A 7,572-nucleotide genomic window follows, 5' to 3' on the forward strand; every position below is an offset into this window, starting at 1 on the left:
CTAATCTTGGAATTAATACTGGGATACATGTGTTGGCAATTGCTTGCACAGCACGTGCCTGGGCACATTAGCATCTGTTGGCAGACCTTGACACATAAGGTGGACTGAGAACAAGAGCTCATGACCAATTCAGGTCGTCATTGTGCAACTGGGCAATAAAATCTAGCCATTTGTAAAGAAGTTAGCCTTCACTGCACAGTCAAAATCAAGAATTATGACCCACATTTTCTGATACTCATAGCATATGGTATAAACTAATAAAGAGGCCTATTTGTTGAGAAGCGGTGAACTCCATGATAATAGGTAATGAATATTTTTTTCATTGTTTTGTTCTTGTCTGTTGACTCAGATGAAATGTATAAAATAAATGTGAAAAGGAAATTAGTTATATAATCTACAGTTTACATTACAGTAATTAATATAATTACATATTAACATGTCTCATGTTTTATACAGATGATGTTTAAGTTATCTTTTTCTCTTTGATGGGGCAAACATGTATCTTAATTTACTCTATTTTCAAATTTCAACACAGAATTTGGAACTGTTTATGCTTTTCTCAAAGATCCTTACTAGTGTATAAATGAACAAAATAATGCCACTATAATTAGTACACTAAACATAAAAAGGATATGTGTAAAATGCAATTCATATTTACAGCAGCAAAGCTAGTATTGTTGGCAGAAATTAAATTGCCATTGATTGATGTGATTTGGAAAATTTTACCTCTGATGCTTGTCATGCATTTACATTCTGTTCTAAAAGATACATACTCAATTATGACAGCTAGCTACCTAAGTACATCTCAAATTTAATTGCTTCATGTTTCTAAAAAAACCACATTTCACTCGTATTAAAATGACTATTATGACAAACAAATTTAAAATACACACTTAAGCCTCAATCAACAGGTAACACTATTCTTATTTTATTTTATCCAAATGATCTTTAACAATTCAATACTAACTAAAGACCATCATGAAACAACAAAATGCACATACAGAATATTACCCACCCTAGCATTTGTTTGGTTTTTTATTTTGTTTTTGTTTAGAAATATTATTTCAAATCCTGTAGAAATTCTGATGCAGTTGGAACATATTTATTACACTATTACAAACAGTATTAAAGCAACTGGCATGGACTTCTATTTAATTGAACAAATAGACAGACTTCAGTCTATTTTAATGCAGAATAAGGCATGTTTCCTTCCAATGGATCACATTTATATAGAGCAGTCAATTGAAGGGCATCCTGTTATAAGACCATTATTTTTGTTGACACAGTTTGTTGACACATTTTTTTTCATAGGCCTTAATGGCAACATCATTATAAGCACAGAAGAAAACTACATCCAACACATACTAAGATAGATTTGGACTAACTGCACAAAATTTAAGTGGGCAACTTTTAGTTCTTTAGAAATTAATGTAACTCCTTTCAGAGACCTCATCTATAGATGAGGACATGATAACGGTAAATGTTTATTTGTTTATTTAATTTAAAATTTAGATATCAAACAAATAGAGTTTCCAATAAACTCTATTATAACTTTATTATATATATTTTATGAATTGTGACCTGCCCAAACTCTGGGAAATATCCTCTCCTTGGTTAGCTTCCATCTATTGTTCTTGTCTTACCTTCAGTTACTTGTGGTAACCCTCAAATATTGGAACACTGCTATCAAGTTACCCTGAGTCCTTTTCACTGGATTAGACACCTTTCTTCATTTGTTTTAGCCTCCTAATTATCTTTCTTGCTCTTCTCTGCACTCTTTCCATAGTCTTTATATTAAAGCACACTTTATTATAAAAACTATCTGGAGACAATAAAATTCCATTTTCAATCGACTGTTGAAAAGGAACACTGGCAAAGCATTAATACCACCCATATCAGAATGTCCAAAACCTGAAAAGAGACACCCAAAACCAATATAAAAAAAAAAATCACAAGTCACAAAAAACAGGTTCATAGAGTATTTACCTATTTATGACCCAGCTATTCAGAGAAAACAGCATACATGTTGCCATTTAGCTCATTCTTTAGTTCTGACATTCTCTTCATTGCCAGAAAGTCCACAGTTGATAAGACTGTAGGAAATAAAATGTTGAAAAAAGATATCTAGGGTGATATTGATAAAAGGAAAAAATAGAACCAATCAACCCAGGATTGATTATGTATTTGATTATGTATTTATTTTATTAGATTTAGAAGCTGACCAACTTCAGGAGATTCTGCACAGCTTACATGTTAAAAGTGGGGGGAGGGAAATCCAGTAATATTAACAGAAAAAAATAACATGGGCATCCAGAAGAAAAACAATGGAAGAAAAAAAATCAATAGAGGTTCAACCACCAACCTAATCCCAAACCGGGGAAATAACCAAGTTTTTCAAAGACAGATCTACAGGAACATGACAGAAAAGATATGCATCCTATGTCCTGATAGATTATACTGTTTGACTGAAGGAACCTTAAGTGTGTCTACCCTACTTAACCTTACTAGGCCAAAACTATTGGAGGTAGATAGTCCAATAAATAACTATTATTGTTACTATTGTTAGTAACACTTTACTTGCACTTGGAAACCAACTGACAACTGGTGTACTTCACAGAGCAGTGTTCATGGCGCCAATTGCTACCTGCACTGGTACATTCTGGAACACCTGTAGTTTACAAGTGGTTTTCATGAACCACCCTATATTAACGCTTTGCAGTGATGTCCCAAAGGAGCTTTTTCAAAAGGCAACTGGACTTTCTTTGTTTTTTCCTTGAAGATGTTTCATCCAAGAAGCTGCTTGGGAACTGAAGAAAATAAGCATGGTTATAACTTTGTAATTTTCTCATTTTATTACTGACTTTAATACATATTTTTATTAGTAGAGTTTAATCCAAAAACATACAATTTAAAAAGAATATTCGGCAAAATCATATACAACTCTTCAATACTAGCAATTCTACTTACACTTGTGAAGATGGGATACAAACAGAATGAATCTATGTACTTCTCACAGTCTCTCAGGGATGTAAGGATTTCAAACAAGAACAAAATATCTCTCCCTTCCCCATTCTCTCTTTCTTTTTATTTCTCCCTAATACATAAACACACACACACACACACACACACACACACACACACACACGAATATGCAATGAAAAGTTTCAGCTCAAAGCATTTTCTATTTAAATGCAAATTCGATTTTTTAAAAAGGGTCCTTCAGTAATCTAACCTAAAATACTCAGATAAAATCAATCTGAAATGGTACAGGGAATTAATGTTATATGAATGCTTTAGTTTACTTTCTATTTTGTATACTTGATGCATGTTTTATTCTGCTTAGGTCTCTTTTTAATCACTCATTTCTATAAAGAATTATGTTTAATATCCCTAATGTTAAACAAAATAGTAGCATACACACATACACACACACACACACACACACACATGATGTGATCTGTTACAAAATTTTGGAATGGAGGAGGGAAATAAAACTTTATGAATATCATTGTAATGACTATATGTGATATGTTTTTATTATATTTAGGTAGGAAGAGGAAAACAATCTCCAAGAAATTGAAAATTCTACATTATATTGACACAAGGACAAACTCTTCAAGCATAACTCATCAGTGTTGATACTTTCAAATACATAAAACATTACATCTGCTCCTTCCATGCACTGCACTGGCTGTAAATCTTCAAAAGAAAAAGAGTTCAATGTCATTTCAGCCACTGTAAGCTACAGTTTACAGCAGAAAGATAAAAATAGTCACATTGTCACTGACATCCACACCACTTTTCTACCGCAGTATTTCTGTGTTCTAATTTATCTTTGCGGCTGAAGAACAAGCAATCAATTGTAAGTAACAAATGTGATTTGATTCTAGTCAGCAGCAATTTTCTCCAGCTTTTTCTCCATCCTTCAAATATATGTATTATATTAACACCTATTTTCAAGCCCAGCAATCTTTAGAGAAAAATATTAAGTCTTAAAATATATAGTAAGTCCTGTAAGCAGGTTAAAAAAGATGCTAGGCAGGATAACTTAAAAATCATTTAAAAATCTGCCTGGAACCTTACATATATTTAAGAGATATTATATTTTCATGAATTTGCCTTCTTTTTAAAGGTGTATCCTGTTTCCCCCACCAAACAGAAAAAAAATCATCAGCCCCTCTTATGTAACATCATATGGGCATCTTAATACACATATTAAGCAACTTAATGAGAAATTATTTTGAATGGCATTTGTTCTTTTTTGTTCAGATATTTCAGATATGCTTTCATTATTATTCATTATTTCTTATTTACTGGGCTGTTCATAATGTCTCAGAAGTACCCATTTTCTGTGCTAAAATAAGAGAGTAGTTCCTCTTGCTGATTTATTTCCATAAAGAGATGACGATGATGATGATGATGATGATGATGAGATAGGAAACTGCTTGATATTCTACTATTTTAATTTGTCATGCTAATATAGTCACATGAAGGGACATTATAGATATAGAAGGTAACTGATTGGGAATGTATTATTTCTGAAACCAATTCAAAGCGTTTGATGATATTTAAGTTTTTTTTATAGCTTGGAATGAGGATAATGTAAAACCACCAGTTTTAGAGCAATAATATCAAATGGTATGCTTCTCAATGTCTTGAACAGACTTCAACTTTTGATGACTAGATGGATGCAATAGGTATGGAACACGATAGGCTTACTTACTGAACACTTGTTTAGTGACATTAAAAGTTACAACAGTGTGACAAAATAACTTTATGATCAATTTATGACCATTTACAACATTCACAGTCTCCCTTAGTCACGTGATCACCATCACAATCAGTACCTGATGTTCAATCTGCTGTTTTTTTTCTTTTTTTTTCCTAGCCATATTATTTTTGTTTGCCCTTCCTAATTGTACCATACTTCGCTTCTAAGTCCAGACAAAATCTGAATGGCATCCAGTATATTTTGTTCTTTTTATAGTAAGGTGACCAACCGTCCTCCTTTAGGGAGGACAGTCCTCCTTTTGTGAGTTCTGTCCTCCCTCAAAAAGTGTCCTCCTGTATGTCCTCCTTTTCAATATTTGAAAACTAATCTGCAGGGCTTTTTTTTCCTCATAGAACGCTCAGAACGGCGTTCCGGCACCTTTTTTGATGGTTTTTTTTTCAACTTTTGCATGAGCTGTGCTACTCCCCCTATTGGCTTTCAAAAACCAATAGAATTGCTGCTGAGCGTGCCAAAACACCAGGCCGGCAAACTTTGCACATGTAAGTTGTCTGCAGCGAAGGCGAATTGGCAGGAACTTTGCACCCCTCCCTGCTACCCAACTACACCATCTCCTAGTTAGTCCCGAAGATATCTGGAGGAGACTGGAGCAGTGACGCCACGGTAACTTTCTCTTGATCTTCGGCCCTGCTAGGGCAATAATGGCTGCGGGCACAAGAGGCAGGGATGGCGGGGCTGCTGCGGGGGTGTGAGGGGCCGGCTGCCCCCCTGTGATGTGGGAGCCGTGGGGCCTGCTCTACACAGGGCTGCACAGGGTGGGCGGTGGTGCTGGCGGGGTGGCTGCAGGTGGGTGTGTTGACGGCGGGCTGCCCTCCGGGGCCAGAGCCAGCGCAGCTGATGTTTTGGGAGCTGCGGGGCCTGCTCTACAAAGCGGGGCAGCAGTGCTGGTGGGGCGGCTGCAGGCGGGGGCATGGCATGTAAGCATAATTACAATATAAAATGTTATTGTTACAAATGTTTTTTATTATGTATTTATCATATTATAGTGTATTCTGTATTATTGTTACAATGAATAAAATGTTTCTTTTATTTACGATATTTTTTTCTTCAATTTATTTGTGTCCTTTTCATTGTAAAAAAGTTGGTCACCTTATTTATAGCACCAAGGAGATATATTTTTTTTTTAAAAAAAAACACTAGTGTAATTAAAGTTCTTTCCTGCTTATAATTTTTATCTGACTTTTAAATTCTAGCATTCTTTTAATTTTTAAGTTAATTGAAGCTGGCAGTACATTCAACTAAATGAGTAAGTTTTGTGACTTGCCAGTCCATTTCCCCCCTTTTATTCTTGCAACTTTTGAAAAATATAAAATATATTATGAATATATAATGTACAGCACAGATATATCTATGATGAATAAAAGAGTGAATATTTTTCTTTCTTTTCCAGTAGCTTGTTGAAACTGAACTGCTTATGTAATCATAGCCATAACTGGTTTGATTCAGATGTACGAAAAAATCAGTTTGGCATTATATAAATATGGCCAATTAAATAAACACTACTTTTGTGATGAACTTTCTTATTCCATGTGTTCTAAACCACAGTTTGAAATTCCGAACCAATAAAACAATGGTTTGCTCTTGCACAAAATTATAATATAATGATATATTCATCCTGATATAGTAATTTTGCTGGTTTAATTTCAGCAGCAAAGAAGGGACTACTGCATGTGATAATGAGGAACACATGAACCCAGGTTCATTCTCACATTAGCTATTCAAATCTTTATTACTGCAAATATTCAAACATTATGTAGATACCATTAAATTGTGTACCATCAGTAAATGTCACCAAGAACTGATTATAGTATATGTAATTGAAGAATGGATTACATATAATTGAAGTCAATTGATTCCAAAAGCAAGTCTTAGATTCCAAATTATAATTTTAGCTACGTAGATAGAAAATACCATTGAATTAAAAATATATGTGCTTTAGTCAATAGCCTAGTACTGAGAATGGAAGCTTATATATGTTTACATTAAACCCAAATCTAACTTCCATTACACTATATGAACAATAAAATAGCTGACTTCCCAAACATATTACAGATTTCTTTCACACTGAAAACCTTTTTATAAGCACAATGACCAATCTTTGCTTAATCATAGTACAAGTGTACATAACGTCTGAGCAGAGAAGTCATCTAAAACCTGTCAAACAGAATCTTTACATGTCAAACAATCAGAGATATGAACTGACAGAGACATATTCAATTTCACATTCAGTTCAAAATCAGTGCTGGAAACATGCCCATAAAAATGTGCAGTATGAGCAGCAGTGCATGCCCAAATATGTTGCTTGTGTATTCAGGGCAAGAGAATTCTACTGTTAGCACCAGTTGCCACACAGCCATCAAGCAAGTCTTTAAAGCAAAGGCAGGGGTTTTTTTGTCATAGAACACCCAGAACGGAGTTCTGACACCGTTTCTGGATGAAACCTTGTAGGGTAGGCAAGGCAGCTTGTATGACATGTTTGAGTTCCGGCACCTTTTTTTTTTTTTTTTTACAAAAAAAGCACTGAGCAAAGGCATAACCATAACCAAATGCCACTTCTGAGAAAGCTCCCTCTGTTATTTTATACAAGAAGGACCTTAACAGATGACTTTAAAGCATGAGCCAATATGAGATGAAATGATTTTTTTTCTAATGTCACTGATACTGGTTCAGAGGCAAAAACTGTGTAATAATCTTTAAACAAATAAATTGAACATGTAATAAAATTATGGCTTTTAATTTAATGAAATCAAATTGAGGGAGTGGGACAGTTAACTAATGGTATA

At 34.3% G+C, this 7,572-nt stretch overlaps 1 protein-coding gene across 1 annotated transcript in view; it reads right to left on the minus strand.

Annotated features, from left to right (window-relative positions):
- The window catches only part of TOX (thymocyte selection associated high mobility group box), a 131,502-nt gene extending 129,100 nt beyond the window's left edge, over positions 1-2,402 (minus strand). The window contains exon 1 of the mRNA XM_039346581.1: positions 1,987-2,402. The gene's annotated coding sequence lies outside the window, so the exon portion shown is untranslated. The remainder of the gene's footprint in view (positions 1-1,986) is intronic.
- Positions 2,403-7,572: the final 5,170 nt, after the last annotated feature.

The sequence above is a fragment of the Crotalus tigris genome, unplaced genomic scaffold (genome assembly GCF_016545835.1).
Source record: "Crotalus tigris isolate CLP2741 ecotype Arizona unplaced genomic scaffold, ASM1654583v1 scf7180000018015.536803, whole genome shotgun sequence".
In the NCBI taxonomy this organism is placed as follows: Eukaryota; Metazoa; Chordata; class Lepidosauria; order Squamata; family Viperidae; genus Crotalus; species Crotalus tigris.